General features: G+C 52.3%; 2 long non-coding RNA genes across 2 annotated transcripts; both read right to left on the bottom strand.

The window, feature by feature from the left end:
- Nucleotides 1-1,628: 1,628 nt before the first annotated feature.
- LOC122154075 lies at nt 1,629-5,753 on the bottom strand. Its single transcript, XR_006165991.1, has 4 exons — nt 5,003-5,753; nt 4,631-4,775; nt 4,361-4,557; nt 1,629-2,354 (listed from the first exon to the last, which is right to left on the bottom strand). It is a non-coding gene; the product is annotated as an uncharacterized LOC122154075 (long non-coding RNA).
- A 3,493-nt stretch (nt 5,754-9,246) lies between these two features.
- LOC122154076 lies at nt 9,247-14,117 on the bottom strand. Its single transcript, XR_006165992.1, has 3 exons — nt 13,940-14,117; nt 9,400-9,440; nt 9,247-9,314 (listed from the first exon to the last, which is right to left on the bottom strand). It is a non-coding gene; the product is annotated as an uncharacterized LOC122154076 (long non-coding RNA).
- Nucleotides 14,118-17,507: the final 3,390 nt, after the last annotated feature.

The raw sequence follows: 17,507 nt of genomic DNA, 5'->3' as shown, positions 1-17,507 counted from the left end.
CTTTGGTCCCCCTGTAAACTGTCTGGGCCGCCTGAACACCAACCGGACACCTTGCAAACTCTCTGGCCCCCTTGCACCCTGTCTGGGCCCCCTGCACCCCAAGAAGACACCCTGCAACCTCTCTGGCATCCCTACAGCCTGTCACGTACCCCTTCACACTCTCTAGGCCCCCTGAACCCCAAGCAGCCCTGCTACACCTTGGCTGGTCTCCCTGCACTTTGCCTGGCCTCCCCACACCCCAATCAGACCCCCTGAACTTGATTAGTCCCCACATGCCCTGCTTCCCCTCTCTTCACCCTGTGCCCCCTGCACACCAAGCAGACCCCCTGCACCCCAAACACATCCCTGCAACCTGCCTTGTCCCCCTGCACCTGTTTGGGTCTCCTGCACCCCAGCAAGACCCCCTGCACCCCTAACAGGCCCTCTGTACCTTGACTAGCCCCCATGGAACGTCTCTGGCCACCCTGCACCCTGATTGGCAGCTGTGCATACTGTAAGGGCTCCCCAAACCCCACGTAGACCCCCTGCACCCCAAAGAGACTCCCCTGCACTTGACTAGCCCCGCCATATGCACCCTGCTTTCCGCCCCTGCACTCCAAGCAGACCCCCTGCACCCTCTCTGGGCCCTCTGTAACCTGCCTGACCCTACTGCACCCCGCCTGGGCCCCCCACACCCCAATCGGCCCCCCTGCACCTTAACCAGATCACCTGCAACCTGCCTGGCCCCCCTGAACCCCAACCAGACACCCAGCATCCTGTCTGGACCCCTTGCACACCAAACACAACCTCTGCACCGCAACAAGATCCCCTGCACCCCAACCAGATGCCTTGCAACCTGCCTGCACCCTGTCTGAACCCTCTGCCCCCCAAGAAGAACCCCTGCACCCTGTCTGGCCTCCCTGTTCCCCAACCAGACCCCCTGCAACCTCTCTGGCTCCCTTGCACCCTGTCTTGGCCCCCTGAACCCCAAACAGACCCCCCACACCCCAGCAAGAACCCCCATGTCCCAACCAACCCTGCTACACGTTGCTTAGTCCCCCTCCACCCTGTTTGAGTGCTGTGCACCCCAACAAGACTTACTTCGCACTGTGTGGTCCCCCTGCACACCAACTAGACTCCCTGCACCTTCAACCCGTAGTATCCTCCACTCCCTCCCAGGGTACCCACAGTGCCTCCCAATCTGTTCAGCGTCTTCCCGTACCCTCCGGTCCCTTTCCGGGGAGCTCCAGTCTCTCCCAGGGTCCCCCAGTGCCTGCCAGCATCTCCCAGTCCATCCGGGGTCCTCCCAGTCCTGTCACAGACCTCCTAGTATTCCCCCAGTGCCCCCCCCAACTGTGTCCTAGCCCACCTGGTGCCCTCCCAGTCCTCCTCAGACCCCCTAGTATCCTTACAGTTCCCTCCAGTCCTCCCAGCATTCCCACCACGGTCCTCTGCAGTGCGTCTCCTACTCTGTTCAGTGTGTGTCCCCCCCCAAACTTCCCAGTACCCTCCACTCCCTCCCAGTGTCCCTCCAGCGCACCCTCAGAGCCCCCCAGTATCTCCCCGTCCATCCCGGGGCCTCCCAGACCTGCCACAAACTCTTTAGTAACGCCCTGTGCCCTCCACTCCCTCCTCGTGTCTCCCAGTCCACCCAGTGTCCTCCCAGTCATGCCACAGACCCCCTAGTATCGCTCCAGTCCTCACTGTGTCCGCCACTGTGCTGCCAGTGTGCCCCAGGCCCCTCTGCAGTGCGTCTGGTGTCTCCTAGTGCACCCCCGGGGTCTCCCACTCTTTTCAGAGTCCCCCAGTACCCTCCAGTCCCTCTCAGTGTCCCTCCAGTGCACCCCCAGAGTCCTTCAGTGTCTCCCAGTCCTGCCACAGACTACCTGGTAACTCCCAGTGTCCTCCAGTGCCCCCCCCGTGTCTTCCAGTGTGTCCCAGTCCATCCAGGGTCCTCCCTGTCCTGCCACAGACCCCCTAGTATCGCTCCAGTCCCCTCCAGTCCTCACTCTGTCTCCCAGTGCGCCCCCAGTGTCCTCCAGGCCCCTCTGCAGTACATCCAGTGTCTCCCAGTTTGTGTCCAGGGTCTCCCATTATGTTCAGTATCCCCACAGCCCTCCCAATGTCCTCCCATATCCTCCCATCCTCCCAGTGGCCCTCTGTTGGAAAACGGGTGAAGGAAAAAACATTGTTTAGTGTAGCAGAAAAACCTAAGTGATCGGTCAAACGCCTGCAACGCATCATCCATCATGCAGAGGTCCTCGAGCTAGGTGAGCATGATAAACGCCTCCCGGGAAACGCGTACGTGAGGAGGCTCTGTGAGTAAATCGGGAGATTCCTAATTGTGAGCCGTTGTCCTTGAAGATTAAGGCCCTCTGAAAAAGAACAAAATAGCTGGAGCTAAGCGGGTGATAAGAAAGCGCAAACATAAACCAAAGAAAGGCCAATTTCAAAGTGTAGACAAAGTTCAAGAAAGGCTGCTCTCCAAAGACCACCAAAGATGGCTAGAGACCACCGACGACCCCTGCAGAAGTCCCTCAGAGACCTAAATTGCACATGTAATAATTACGTAACTACAGTAATGAGTTTTTGGGAATTGGACGAATATACATGTAACAGGGAGATACAAGCTTTGGCTATCATAACATACGGCAAGCGCGTTAGGTGAAACGATTCCCTTGCGTCCCTGGCTGAATAAAGTAATGCCCGCTCATTAACACTAAACCCAATTTCAGTGACAAAGAGAGAGAGACAGGGAGTCGCTGAGAATAGATACAAGTCACTGGGTAGAGGGAGACCTTTCAATGCAATTTTCACAATCGACGGGGAAGGCGGCAGCGCGGAAGGAATGAAATACTTCAGGCGGCTGGAGAGCAAGGAAGGGAGAGGCGTGGAAAGGACGTGCAGAAGGCAACAGGGTACGGGGCAGTGTCGGCAGAATAGCAAAAAGCTGCGGGGACCCGGCCAGCCCGAAAGGCAGCCGGAGGCGGGAGCAGGCGGGCAGCTGGAGAAGCGCGGCCGGGACCGGCCCGGGGGGACGCGCGACCCGCCGCAGCTCCCGGTACCGGCCCCGGCCCGAGGCTTTCGCAGCCCCGGGGCTCGTCTCTCCGCCTCCGCCCCTTCCCACCTCCGCAGCGCCGGCTGCCCGACCCTCACCCACGAGGGGGCGGGCGGCACGCGCCTCCGAGCGCCTCCCCCGCGAGGCTTCCCGGCCACCCGGCGGCTCGGGGCGCCGAGCTCCCGGCGCCGGTGCTGTGCCCCGTCGGGGCCGGCCGGGAGGAATCCTTCCTCGCCGCACGGACCGGCCGCTCCTGGCCGCAGGCTGCCACGTCTGAGACTCTCTCTTTTGCTCCTCAGCCAGCTCCCGCGGGCAGGAAGCCCACCCCCCCGACCCTCGACTCCAAAGTCCCTTGGCACGGCAGGGCCGGCCCCATCCTCAGCCTCACCGGCTGCCCCTGGGGCTGCCCCAGTCCATCCCCATCTCCCCAGCTGCAGCCTATTTAAAACCTTGGCCCGGTCCCATCCTCACCTCATCGGTCCCACCTGGGCTGCCCCGGCCCCAGCCCACAGCTGGAGCCCGTGGGGAGCAGGGGGCCATCTGTACCCAGCGTGTAATAAGCCCAGCTGAACAGGCTCAGGAGTAATACTGTCTTTTATTCGGGCCTAGGTGCTCGGGGGATTTTCCTCAAATCAAGCACACCTAAAGGCAGATGCATGTGCTTCTTTTATACACTAGAATCACAGGTTGGTGCTTTTCCAGACACTCCTATTAGACACTGATCAGTCAGCAATTATAGTTACAATACAAATTACACACCAACAATACACCCTGCACGCTGTCTGGCCACCCTGCACCCCAACCAGACCCTCTGCACCTTGTCTGGACCCCCTTTCACCTCAAACAGCCCCCCTGCAAACTCTCTGGCATACCCTGCTTGGCACCCCTGTACCCTGTAGGGCCCCCCTGCACCCCAAACACACCCCCCTGGACCTTACCTGGCTCCCCTGAACCTCAACAAGACCCTCTGCGACCCTAACTGGACACCACGTGACCTCTCTGGGCCCCGTGAATCCCAACCAGATCCCCTGCACCCCAAACTGACCCCCTGCAACTTACCTGTTTTTTTTCCTAAAGGAAAAACAAGGAAAAATCATTTAAAAGAGGAAAATTTTAAGAGCGCTGGGGACTAAGAAAATAGGGAAAAAAATTAAAATAGCACCTAAATTAAAAAGGAAGAGCAATCTATTAAACCATCTTGCCACCCCTGAACACTCAAGCAAAAATTATTCTCCTGAAAAAAAAAGACAACAAAAAAGCAACAAACGAGTCTACTTTCTACTCCATAGGGTGCCCAACCTTGCCCGGTCCTGAAGCTCTTACCGCAAAACACGCATGCTCCTCTGAAGGTCAAAAGACCTCAGTCCAAAAAGCTTAGGCAGCTCTGTCTGTCTAAATCTGTCCCACTTCTTAGCTTTCTTGGTGCCACAGGTCACGGTCCATGCTCAGTAGCCATCCTCAATAGTGGCCTTGTCACCTAAATGCAAGGTTCCTTTAATCACTTCATGCCACTCTGTTACCTGCACAAACAAAACAAGGCTGTTTAATACACACTTCATCCGTCAGAGCACAGCCCTGAATAGCTGCACTCACCTGCTCTGCTCTAGCTTTCAAAGTAATACATCACAGTTGCATGGACCCTCAGCAATTCAGCCCAAGCGGACCACTTAACTCTCTTGCCTTTTCTCAAACTGCTCATAGCTGTGCAGCTTCAACCCTCTGGAAAGGAATGCAGCATCTGCCAAAAAACAGAGGAAAAAGCACGTGGTAAGATGCCACCCAAATCCTCAGCCTGCTCACAGCGCTTCTCCTCTTCTGTTTTACCTCAGCTGCTCAGACTCAGATTCTTCGGTCTGCATACCCCATCCCTATATATCCCTATAGGATAGGGATATATATGTACACAATAGGGAGGGTATGACACCTCAAAAAAACTACTACTTTGGCACGCTGGTCACCACTTACCTTTCTAAAGTCTGCTCCGGTACAGATATCCCACTTCACCCATCTGTTCACACCTAGCAAATAAACCCAAAACAGCATAAGCCCATCAGAGCCATCAGTCACACATATCCTCTGACATCAGACACCGGCCTGACTTTGCCTTACTTCTTCTGTCACCCTGCGGCACATGCCTCATCACTCTGCATCTGAGAAACCCAAATCACGTGAAGGTAGTCACCCAGACACTAACCAATAGCTTTACAAGACCAAAGGTCTCTCTTTTTGCATATGCCTTCTAACTACAGCTAAAACAACCAAACCCCACATGTTGAACCCCACATACAAGCTAAGGCTCCTTTAAGATTCAACCCATTCAACTACCACACAGACCACCACTCCCAGCAGGCCAGAGTCCAACCTCTGGCACCTGCCAAACACAGTGAAAACAACTCCGGCAGCTCTCTACAGCTATTTGCCCGGAGATGAACCGTATAGTCTTTGCCAAAAGGATCAGGGCAGATCAACGTATTACTATGCAACCATAAAGCTATGCTACCATTGTCTTTAGTATTGCTACACCCCTGGGCAGGGCAGCTCCAAACCCGACACAGACAGACACCACAAACAACATGACTGTGAGACATGAGAAGACCGTGAGAGAGAACTGCCACCCTAGGGAAGATACCACCAGCAGAGGAGCTCTACGGTGCCATGCAGATGCTTTATAGCGGCCCCAGAATGAGGCAACTACTGTGGCCCGTGAGAGAAAGCTACCGTCAAAACCGGAATGATGGATACCTGAGAAGCTAGGCTTCGAGACTTAAGATCATTAAGGACACGGGCATGAAACCCCAGAAGACTACTGTGTGCAAACAGAACTCTCAACAGAAGAGTTGCAGGCGTCGCCTAGCTTGGCAGCGCAAGAGGTGACCGCTCAAGAACACCTATGACGCAAAACACACTAGACAAATCCATCCTTTAGGCAACAATTGCTAGACAAGAAGAGCTCGACAGGCACTATGTCAGTGAAGCAATGCACTGAAGATTCTCAGGAGCACTACTGAGGTGCCTGCTGATGACAAAGAGCTATGGAGACATCAAGACCTGAGGACAGTGTGGTATAAGACAAGACAGACTACATGAGCTACATGCATGGACACAGGCTGGAACCTGCCCTGCCCAACACAAACTAGTGTTATGCTGACAAGTAACCCACTCCCTTGCCTGCCCAAAGGAGACTGTTCCTGGACAGCACGTTCCCCTACACTAACTTTAATAGCCCTCCCTGCAGTTCCCGACCTTGTCTACTCCTCCTAGCCCCTCTCCAGCCCTGGTCCCCTCATCATAGTTTTCAAAGGCCCAGAGGTCTGAATCCATCCTCAACAGAAAAACCACATCAGCTAACAGGGATGTCCCTCTAGTTGCCAGCTTCCTCTTCATCATCTGCAATAAAAAACAAAAGACAAAACAGAGCTGACAGTCAGTATCACACCAGTCAATGCCTACATCATCCACAACATGCCCCTCCTCAGAAGCACTGTGTCACTTCCCTTCACCCTGCTCTGCACCAATTCCAAAGTCAGACGCTATGGTTGTTGTTGCTTATAGATCCTAAGATTCCAAACAGACAAAATTATCATTGCGCTTGTGAGAAGTCACCAGCCCTGTGATCTTCCTCACTGCAACCCCAGATCAACTCAAGTGTTCATCCAATTCCAAAGGCAGCTTGCCTGAGCCAGCTCTGGTGCCAATATCCCATTTTGCTCACCACTTCACACCTTAAAAAAAAAAAGAAGAAAACTACAAAAACAAAACCTGTAAGCTAGGCATGTAGCACCGGTCCCATCTTCCCTCCGACACAGCTCACTGACACACCTTCTCACAGCACTCTGCTTACCTCCTCCATCACTTTGGTATGCATCTTATCCCTCTGCACCTGAAAAAAATACAGAGTGATAACTTAAGAAATAACGAGGTCTTGATTCCGGTTAGGAATACCATCTAGAGTCCAACTACAGTCTGGCGGTAAAACAAAACCAAACCATCCTCCACATACCAAACTGTAAGGCCCACAATTACAAGCCTTAATACCTCAGAATCGATCTGCTTCACTATTGCTGAACAGCCCCTCCTATATAACTCCACTCACCTCCTTAAAACACTATGGAAATGACTGTCCACACAGCTGGCTGATGGCTACTTGACCCAAGGTGACTGCACAAACGTTGCATAAATATTCTAGCCTTATCAGTCTATTATCCACACACTTCTATCACTCTTCCACCTACCACTGAATCTACATCAACCAGGCAGAACAGCTTCAAGCCAAACACACACGCCCAGACCAACACTACACAAAACACACTACAAACAGTGTGATTCAAAGATGAGAGAAAACTCTAAGCAAGAAGAATGACTCCTGGATGGGAGATGCTATCATGCAATAAGACCTAGATGGTCGCAGCCATGAGGCTAAGAGGCTCTATGGCAGCCCCAGAAAGAGTCAAACACAATGGCCTGTTACAAGAAGTTACTGTCAAAACAGACATGACAAATGCACAAAACAACTGGCTTCAAGACCTAAGAACATAAGGATGCAGAGAAGACTTCCCAGGCCGTGAATATGGATGTCTAGAGAGCAGAGCTGATGCCACAGCCTGGAATGAAGCTGCAAAAGGGAACTGACTGGAAACTTCCAAGATCTATCCATGCTTTATACTTGAAACCTGAAAACATGAAGCAGCCAACTGGCACTGTGTCAATGACGACAGGCATTCAAGACCCTAGGGAGGACGCCCAAGGCACGTGTTGTGTTCGTCGAGCAAAGAGCAACAAGGACGTGGAGGACTGAGGAAGATCTAAGACACAGAAGACAAACTACACAAACACAGACAGTAATCTGCTCCCTTTACCTACCCAAAGGGCACTGTTCCTGGACAGCCCTCTCCCCTACACTAACTTTCAAACCCCTCCCTGCAATTCCCAACCTTGTCCCCTCCTCCCAGCACCAGTCCCTCAATTTAGCTTTCAGAGGGCTGGAGGTCTGAATGCATCCTTGACAAAAAGAAACATATCAGCTAACTGGGATATTCCTGCAGTGGCCAGGTTCTTCTTTACCTGCAGAAAAAAAAAAAAAAAAAGGCAAAAGACAAAACAGAGCTTGCAGTCAACATCACACCAGTTAATGCCTACATCATCCACAACACCTCCCTCAGAAGCACCGTGAAGCTCCACTCACCTACTCATTTCACAGTCAGACACTGTGGCCATCATCACTTCTTGGTACCTCAGATCCCAAGGGACTAAATTACCATTGCACTTGTAAGACATCGTAAGGCCCACGATCCTCCTCACTACTACCACAGCCAACCTCAAAGGCTCATCCAATTCCAAAGGTGGCTCCCACAGCACCTGCAAAATTGAGGTAAATGCTTAACCAAGTTGCCATATAATACTTTGTTATTAGACACCAGCCCAGCCAACAATCTCCTCACCTTCTTGGACTGCCTATCAGCCTGCAACTTTGCCCCTCCGAGGCTAGCTGCGGCACCTGCCAAAACCAAAGCAAGGCACACATGCTGAGATACTCCCTGAAGCTCCCACCTGCCCACACCAATTGCCATCTCCTGCTGCTTTACTTTAGCCGCTGTAGCCTGGAAAGATGCCACAAAACAGAACCAACCAGAAACTTCCAAGACCTAGCCACACTTTCAGCTTGTAACACAAGAACAAGAAGCACCCGATCGGTGCTATGCCAACAAGGACTGGCATTCGAGACTGTAGAGATGGTATCCAAGGCATGCACCGTGCTCCTCGAGTGCAAAGAGCAACGAGGACACTGAGACCTGAGGAAGGTCTAAGACACAGAAGACAGAATACACAAACTACACAATGGCGACACAGGCTGGAACTGCCCTGCCTCAGCACAGTCTTGTCCTGAAAAGGAACCCACTCTCTTTACCAGCCCAAAGGGGACTGTTCCTGAACAGCCCTCTCACATACACTAACTTTAATACCCCTCCCTGCAACTCCCAACCCTGTCCCTTCCTCCTAAGCCCCTTCCAAGATCTGGTCCTTCAAATTAGCTTTCAGAGAGCCAGGACTTGGATTCAAACTTAGCTCCAACTTCATCCTCCACAAAATCTACATCGGCTAACTGGGATGTTCCTGAGTCACCACGTTCCTCTTCATCATTTGCAAGAAACCCATAAACATTGCTGATGGGAAGCCTCACACTGGCCAAGGCCAACCTCTTTCACAATGCCCACCTCAGAAGCATTGCTCATGTGCTCATTTCAGAGTCGGATGCTGCAGCCATCATCACCTGTGGTACCTAAGATACCAAGAGATACAAAATTATTGTTGCACTTCTGGAAAGTCACCGGCCTGTGCTCCTCCTTGCTACCACCCCAGCTCACCTCCAATGCTCATCCAATTCCAAAGGCTGCCTGGACATCACCTGCAAAAACCAAAGAGAAAAGCTTCAAATAGTTGCTGCTGGATACCACAGGATCTAGCTTTGCTCGCTGCTTTGCATCTTCAAAATAAGACACATCTATAAGGTAGTCAGAGCCACCGGTTGCATCTTCCCTACCTTCCTGGAACACTCCACTCACCTCCTCCACTGCCCTTTGGCACACAGGCCATCCTGCAAGAGCTATATTGAACAAGTTACCTGATTGCCAAGTGACAGCTTAACAATTCCAGAGGTCTTGTTTCCATTTAGGTATACCATCTCAATTCTCACTACAGTCTGTCATAAAAAAACTGGTCATTCCCCATGTCTCTGCATAGTGCTATGGAAGTAAGTCTCCTCACTTGCTGCATATATGGCTACCTACTCTGAAATGGACTGTACACTCTTTGCCTACAAAGTCTAGGCTTATCAACACAGTAGCCTTACATTCTCATTGTTACTGTCTTGCTGACTACCACTGCTATGCTGCACAGAGCAGCAGTTCCAACCCAGACACAAACATGCACAGACCAACGCTGCACACAAACAAAACAAAAAGCTCTAAGTATGCCTCCAGGACCAGAGACACTGGCAGATAAGACCTATGGGGCCATGAGGAAGAATCTATGGCAGGCCAAACAGTTAAACACTGTGGCCTGTGACAAAAACATATGGGTGCAACTGGGATGAAGCATGTGCAAGAAGCCTTGCTTAAACACCTAAGAACGTAGGGATCTAAGGAAGAACTCCCCAAAAAGGCATTTGTGACAATGGACTGCTCAAGATCAGAGATGCTAACATAGCCCAGAACAATGCTGCAAAAGCAGACTGACCAGAAACTTCTGAGACCTAGCCACGCTTCAGGCTCACAACATGAGAAAAGAAGCATCCAACTGACACTATGCTGATGAGGGTGGGCACTCCAGACCCTAGGGAGTGTGTCAGAGGCATGTGCTGTGCTCCTCTAGTGCAAAGAGCACGTTGAGACCCGAGGAAGGTCTAAGACACAGAAGACACATAAACTACACAACAACGGACACAGGAATTGCCCTGCCTGGCACATGCTAGAGTTGTGCTGAAAAGTAATCTGCTCCCTTGACCTGCCCAAAGAGCACTGTTCCTGGACAGCCCTCTCCCCTACACTAACTTTAAAGCCCCACCCTGCAATTCCCAACCTTGGGCTGTCCCCCATAGGCCTCTGCCAAACAGCACTCCTTCAACTTAGCTTTGAGAGGGCCATGCATCTGAACCCATCCTCAACAAAAACTACCACCGTATTGAACAAGTCACCCGGATGCTGATTAATAGCTTAACAATTCTAGAGGTCTCGATTCCATTTGAGAATACCATCTAGATTTCAAGTACAGCCTGCCATTAAAAAAACAAACAAAAAAAACAACCCACAACATTAAGCCCTACACATACAACCTTAACAGCTTTGAGATTAGAGATATTCAACTACTACTCAAGCAGCGTCTCTCGGATAGTTCGGGTCATCCCCTTAACATCCTTGCCTGCTGCTGAGGGCTACTTGCTCTGAGCTAGACTGTACAGTGTCACTAAACTGTCTAGGCATATCAACATTACCTACAGACTCTTACTGTTATTCTTCATCTCACTGACATTGCTATGGTCCCGGGCGGAGCAGCTCCAACCCAGGCACATATGCAAACTGACAATGCACACAAACAAGACAAATGACTTGACCCAGAGACATAAAAAAAGACTCTGGACAAGAAGAATTACTCCCAGAGGGAAGATACCTTTAGGTGAGAAGACCTAGGGACAGCAAGGAACAAGCTATGGCTGTCCCAGAAGTCAAAAGCCACAGCCCCTGACAAAAAGATATGGCTGCAACTGCAACAATGGATGAGCAAGAAGCCAGGCTCTAACACTTAAGACCCAAAGGATGCAGAGAGTAAGTCATCCTGGAAAAGTTCTCCATGAAAACAGACCACTCGACAGCAAATATGCTGACACATCCTGGATAACTGCTATGAGAGAAGACCATCCATGAACTTCTCAGACGTGACCCAGGCAAGACAGATCTGTGCGCTGAGCTTCTAATACGAGAACTGAAGCGCTAGGTTAGCACTACACTGATGAGCCAAGGCACACGAGACCTTCGGTATGGCTACCCAGCTAGCACAAAAAACCCAATGGGAACATCAAGACCCAAATACATATAGTATAGTACACAGAAGTGACACAAAATACCTCCTTACCTACAAAGTCCTTAAGGAATTACAGAAGTGATCAACCGACAGAAAAACCACAATGGCAGGACATGGTGACCCAAAGGTCTAAAATGGATACCTCATGACTACAGGAACTGGTGCTAAAAACAACAGATAAACAAGAATAATAGAACATAACTGCCATGAATGATACTAGAGCAAATCTCATTGGACGCTTAAGGAGAGGGGCAAAACTGGAGTAATAGAAAAAGCTCACGTGCCCAGGACTGCAATAAATGAAAGACCCCTGGGTGCAGATTGTTACGAGCACAAATAATACACATCCTCTTCTCCACAAAATTCCAGGGAAGACAGCAACCCAAACCTGCGCTGGAAATAAGTGCCCAGTCAATTTCTCTAAGGAACAACTACTGTGACATCCAGATTAGATGGTGAAAGGATGGGTTCAAAAATTAACTCCAAGAATTAAGTAAAACACCCAGAGAAGCAGAAGCCTCACAGTTCTGGAGGGTATATTGAAATACACATGATGCTTTCTGAGATGTGACTCGTCTGATGTTCGGTCCTGTATATTGAAATGCAGAGGATCAGATGGTTTATACTGTATCTCTCATGACTTTGTCATACCCCCTCATCAGCTGTCGAGAGACTAAAATGGAACAGACCTCATCAACATCCAAATTCAACTGCAAAACTGGCCAGAAAAAGGCTGATGAACCCTCCTCTCTTTCACAACCACTCACCCAACTTCAGAACTTTAGAAACTCCTTCTTTATTCCTGAATTGTCAGGGAAGGAACCCTACTCCTTCCTGACAGCTCCTGCCCCATGTTTGTACCCTTGAACCCCCCTGCATCACCTACTCTGTGTGAGATGTTCTTCCAAGCCCTGCACTGCATCCTGCAGGCACCTCCTATCTTCTATCTTCCCCCAGACTCCAGGCTCTACTACAGAGCCACAAAATAAGTGAAGTCTGGACACTTACAACCTGTAAGAGGGCTGCCACAAGCTGCAAAGTTTCTAAAGACACCAGGGTACTCTGTGAGTGATTACAAAACACAAGGAGCTGTCCCAAACCCTGAAAGACACTAAGCCTCACGTCCTTGCTGTTTTCTTGAGAAATACTAAAACTCTATATACAGAGGCTTACAAGATGCTCATCTTAATTAATTCTTTGTGCGTAATCTCACCATCAGTCCTATTAAGACCGATAGTATCAGCAACTCACACAGTGCATACAGAAAAAACAGTGAAAAACAACAAGGTTCCATCTTCAGTGAAATCAGAAAATCCAGGAAAACTCAATGCACCTAAACTTAAAAGAAAAAAACAATGCATACTATTAAACCATCTCATGCCCCCAAAGACTCAACACAAAATTACTGGTGTGAAAAAAAAAAAAAAAAACAAAAAAAAAACCAACAACAAAAAAAAAAAACCTACAAACATACTTGCTACTATGTATGCTGTTGAACCTTGACCGCTCCCGAAGCTCTTACCTCACACATAGCTGCTTAAAAAGTTTAGACAGCTCAAAAACCACCATCGACTGAAGGAACATGACAGCCCCAGGCCCAAAGAAACCCAGGAGCAGAATCAGTCCCCTGGGCACAGGCTGAGGCTCATTTAACCCTGGGCCCCGCCCACTACCCTTCCCACAACACCCCGGGAAAGGGGCGGGGCCAACCACCAGGAGGGAGAAAGTCAGCCAGAGGTGCCCAGAGATCTCCTATCTGCCTTAAATTTACAGCATGTAAAGTGCTGAACAGAGAAAGTGACCCTTACTAGAAACAACAATACCTACACTTTTATTACATCTATTGCATCAGCAACATGACCATGAGAGAAGAAGAGGGAGGAGGAGAGAAAATAGAGAAAAAAGGAACAGTACAGGCAAGCGGAAAAAAAAAAAGTCACAGCATGGGAAAGAGGGTGCCAGAAGAGAGGTAGGAAGGGACTGGGATGCACAAGAGGGATGACGGGGTGCCCAGGGCTCACTGCAGCTCTCACACTCCGCACTGTCAGTAGAATTTGACAGATCAGAGGTTTCTTTCTTCTCCCTCAGTCCTTCCCTTCTGAAAACCCAGTTGCTTGGCTATCTTCCACCTAAAATAATATGTGGGTGTCTCACAGCTCTTAAGAGACAAGGCTTCCTACACTCATACTCTCGGTTGCTCATGCAGTACATGGCCATACCACGCTTTGGGTGACACATAGAGACTACGCAGTGCACGCTGGCAGTCAGGCCTGCTGTGGACTACAAAGAGGGATCCTTCCTCCCCCAGAGAGTCAAGCTCACTTTTACCTGAAACAGGAGGCTGCTGCTAACCAGACTTCAATTTTTTCTTCTTTGCCTTCCTCTGGCCTCTCCAGCCTCAGCCAGGGCAGCTCCTGTCCACTGTCCACAGCCAGTAAGTGCTTCGCCTGTTCCTTTTGACCGCCATGCTGTGAGAAATGCAAGGCCAAACAGAGACAACCCACACAAGGCTAAGGCATCTGTGTAACCAGAAAGTGATAATTAATTCACTCTCTAAAACTCAGTTTTGGAGTTTTAGAAAGCAGGCATTCTTTATTACAGCACCAGACACACAAGGGATAGCTCCTCCTAATGTGCGTGTGTGAGAATGAAATCAACAAGCGTTTATACTACCTTAATCGTACATATTCACTGCATTTTTTACCATATTCATAACTTCTGGGAACTCATTTAGCATATGTTAATGTCTCTTGCGCGTGTCAGTTGGAGTCTTTGGGTGGTTCTCAGGGGTCTTCAGATGAAGGCTTGTAGTCTTCTTCACCGTGTTCGCCAGTTGACCCTTACTTCTGCGCAAACTCAGTCCTATAGTCACGTACATCTTGTCCTTCAAGGCTGGCCTGGTATGGTTTGTTGCTAATTTGCAGCTTCTTTATGTTTCTTTGCACCTGCCACCACAAGGCCAAACAGTCTCCAGTAAGATTATTTATGAGTTCCTTATCCTACAGTTATTCCAACTATTCCTCAAAAGATTAGTGTTTGTTCTACAGCACAATGGTTAAATGGCTAAAACAGCTTAATTTAATCCTAAGAATTCTATTCCTCAAATATCTATTTTCTAATAACCTTACTTCACAGGTATCAGCTGCAGTCAATGGCATCCCCAATGGAGGAACGGACAAGTGTGTTCTCACTGCAGCCTCTGAAAGAGAGAAAGAAGCAATGACCATTATTACAGTAGATTTCTCCTGGCTGGTGCCCCTCCTTCCACAGGGGCTTCTTGAGATGCATCAAGGGCCAGCTTTCTGCTGTAACCACAGGGCTTGGAGCTCAACTGGGGCTACGGGACAGGCTTCAGGGGTGGTGCTGGAGCTAGGAGCAGCTGCGCAGGGACAGCGGGGCCAGGGGAGGCTCAGGGGGAGCTCAGGTGAGTTGCTTCTGGGAGGATGCCCGCCTCCTTCACCTCTTCCCTTCTGCCAGCTCTCCGGTAAGTCCCTGGGGCTGCCCCGACGCCGCTCGCTTCCAGTGCGTCAGGAGCCTGTCACAGCAGGCGGTTCGAAGCTTCCTGTCCCGACACCCCCGGGCGGTCGGCGAGCGAGAGACACCCCCACACCTGCCCAAGGGGCTCGCTCGCCTCACTAGCGGTGCTGGCCCGCACCCACCGCCAGGAATCACGCCCAGCGAGCCGCCGCGCACCGGCAGCAGCGAAGCCGGCGGTGCCGCTGCTGCGCGCCTGTGCGGTGCCGGTGCTGCAGTACCGCGCTTCGCCCACCGGGTGGCGGCAGCGGCGGCAGCAGGGGGGAGCGCCCGGCGGGCGGCGCGTGCCCGGGGGCGGCACTGGCGCTGCAGTCCCGCGCTCGGCGCGACAGCGCGCGCGGGGGGGCGGCGGTTCCTCACCGGGAGGCAGCGACGGGCGCGGCGGCAGCAACTTCAGGTACCGCCGCATCGCGTTGCCTTTACGGCCGCGCAGCAGGGCGGAGCACAGCGGCGCCCTCCTGCAATACCGCGCTGCGTCCGCCAGGCGGCGCAACGGCCGAGCGGCGCGACGGCACTGAGGCTACCGGGAGGCACGGCCGCACCGCTTTTCGGGGAGCAGCCGGGAGCCCGCAGGAAAACACACAAAACCGGCACCAAAACTACACCTCGTGCCGCGCTGCGGCGGCTGCGGCGGTAGAGAGGACTGCGCCGGGCCGCGCACCACAGAGAGCAACGCAGCTGTCCGGCAGCCGGTCCGCAAAAAAAAAAAACCTACAACTCCCGGCATGCTCTGGGGCAAGCACGGAATGGCCGCCCGCCGCCGAGTACCGGAACACTACAGCTCCCGGCATGCCCCGGGGAACCGACCCGGGGGCCGGCGGCGAGCCCCGCGCGTCAGGACTACAGCTCCCGGCATGCCGCGGGAGGCAGCTCGCCCTGCGCTCTGACCCCTCCCACCGCCCCCGCCCTCCACAGCGCGGCTCCGGCCAGCCCGCCCCGCGGCGTCCCCGGCTGCGACCCAGAGCGGCGCTCCCCCGCCCCGCCCCGCCCCGCCGCCCTCCTCGGGGCTTTTCCCGGGAGCCGCCGCTCCGCTCCAGTCGACCGCGCGCTCCCGCCCACCTTCGCCCCTGCAGTAGCCGCAGCTCCGGAACGCGCATCTGCCGCTCCGCTCCCCGCCCGCCTTGGCTCACACGTGCCCCTCCTTGGCCACCCGCGCCCTCCACAGCAGCCCCACCGCCTCCACCCCTTTACCGAGAGGCTGCTGCCACCCGCCTCCCTTCCCGCACCGGGGCTTCTCCAAGCCCTGGCCCGCAGCTGGAGCTCTGCAGGAACAGGGGGCCAGTGCCCGACCCCCACAGCGCATCACCTCCTGCCCCCCCCGGGGTTCGCTCACAGCCCCTTGCCCGCTGCAAAGGAAGGACAAAACGCAGCCGGGAGGCGGCAAGCGTTTATTCAGTTACACACATAACAAGTCCCAGCAGTGAGGCTGCTCCGGGTCCCACACTCCCTGACGCTCCCCCTGCCCCTGGGACGCCGCAGCAGTTGTTCCCGCAGCTGTGCTCAGCGCTCCGGCCAGGAACCGTCGGTCAGCTCCCGGAGCAATGGGCTGCTGGGCAGAGGTGGAGACTGACCAAAAGGAGGAGCAGGGTCCGGGACCCTAGAAAAAAGGAGACAAGTGGCAGCCGGCGCGACGGCACGGGTGTAGTGAGAAAGCACGAGGCAGGGAACAAGTAGCCCTACATGGATATGGAGAATGAAGCAGCAGGAAGAGAGGCAGCAGAAAGAGGGTGAAGGAGCAGGACAGACCAATAAAGGACAGGGAGCAGGATGGAGATGCAGAAAAAACCCGGGATGGGCAGCATGACAGAGAAGGACAAAAAAAAGAACAGGGACAGGGAGCCGGACCAAGAGAGATGGGGAAAGACAAAAAAGCGACAAGGAACAGGGCAGGGAGGAAAAAAGCAATTGGAACAGGGAGCCGGGACAACAAACAATGGAGGGAAGGGGCAAGGAGAAGGAACCATACAAAGCAAACCACATAACTAAAAGCTACAGGGCAGAGAGGGAAGAATTAAGAAATGGGGACATGGAACTGGAAAAAAAGAGCTGAAGAGAAGAAAGAATATCAATGTGTACACAAAGGAGAGCAGGGGAATTCTAAAATAGGGTTGTTGAGGAGCCAGAGACAGTGAGATAGAGAAAGGACAAAAGCGACAGGCTACATGGTGGAGAGGAATTAATGAATAGGGACGGACAGCTGGTCAGAGAAAGAGACAGTGAAAGGCAACGGATCGCAAGGGCCAGAGGGCAGAGGGGAAGGAATTTAAAAAACAGGGACAGGGAGCCAAACAGAGAGGCGGAAATAGAATGGAGAAAAGTGACAGACCACAGAACAGAGGGTGGAATTCATGAACAGGGACAG

This window comes from Tyto alba, unplaced genomic scaffold, assembly GCF_018691265.1.
Source record: "Tyto alba isolate M040663 unplaced genomic scaffold, T.alba_DEE_v4.0 Super-Scaffold_3, whole genome shotgun sequence".
In the NCBI taxonomy this organism is placed as follows: Eukaryota; Metazoa; Chordata; class Aves; order Strigiformes; family Tytonidae; genus Tyto; species Tyto alba.
This window is presented reverse-complemented; position numbering and strand designations above follow the sequence as displayed.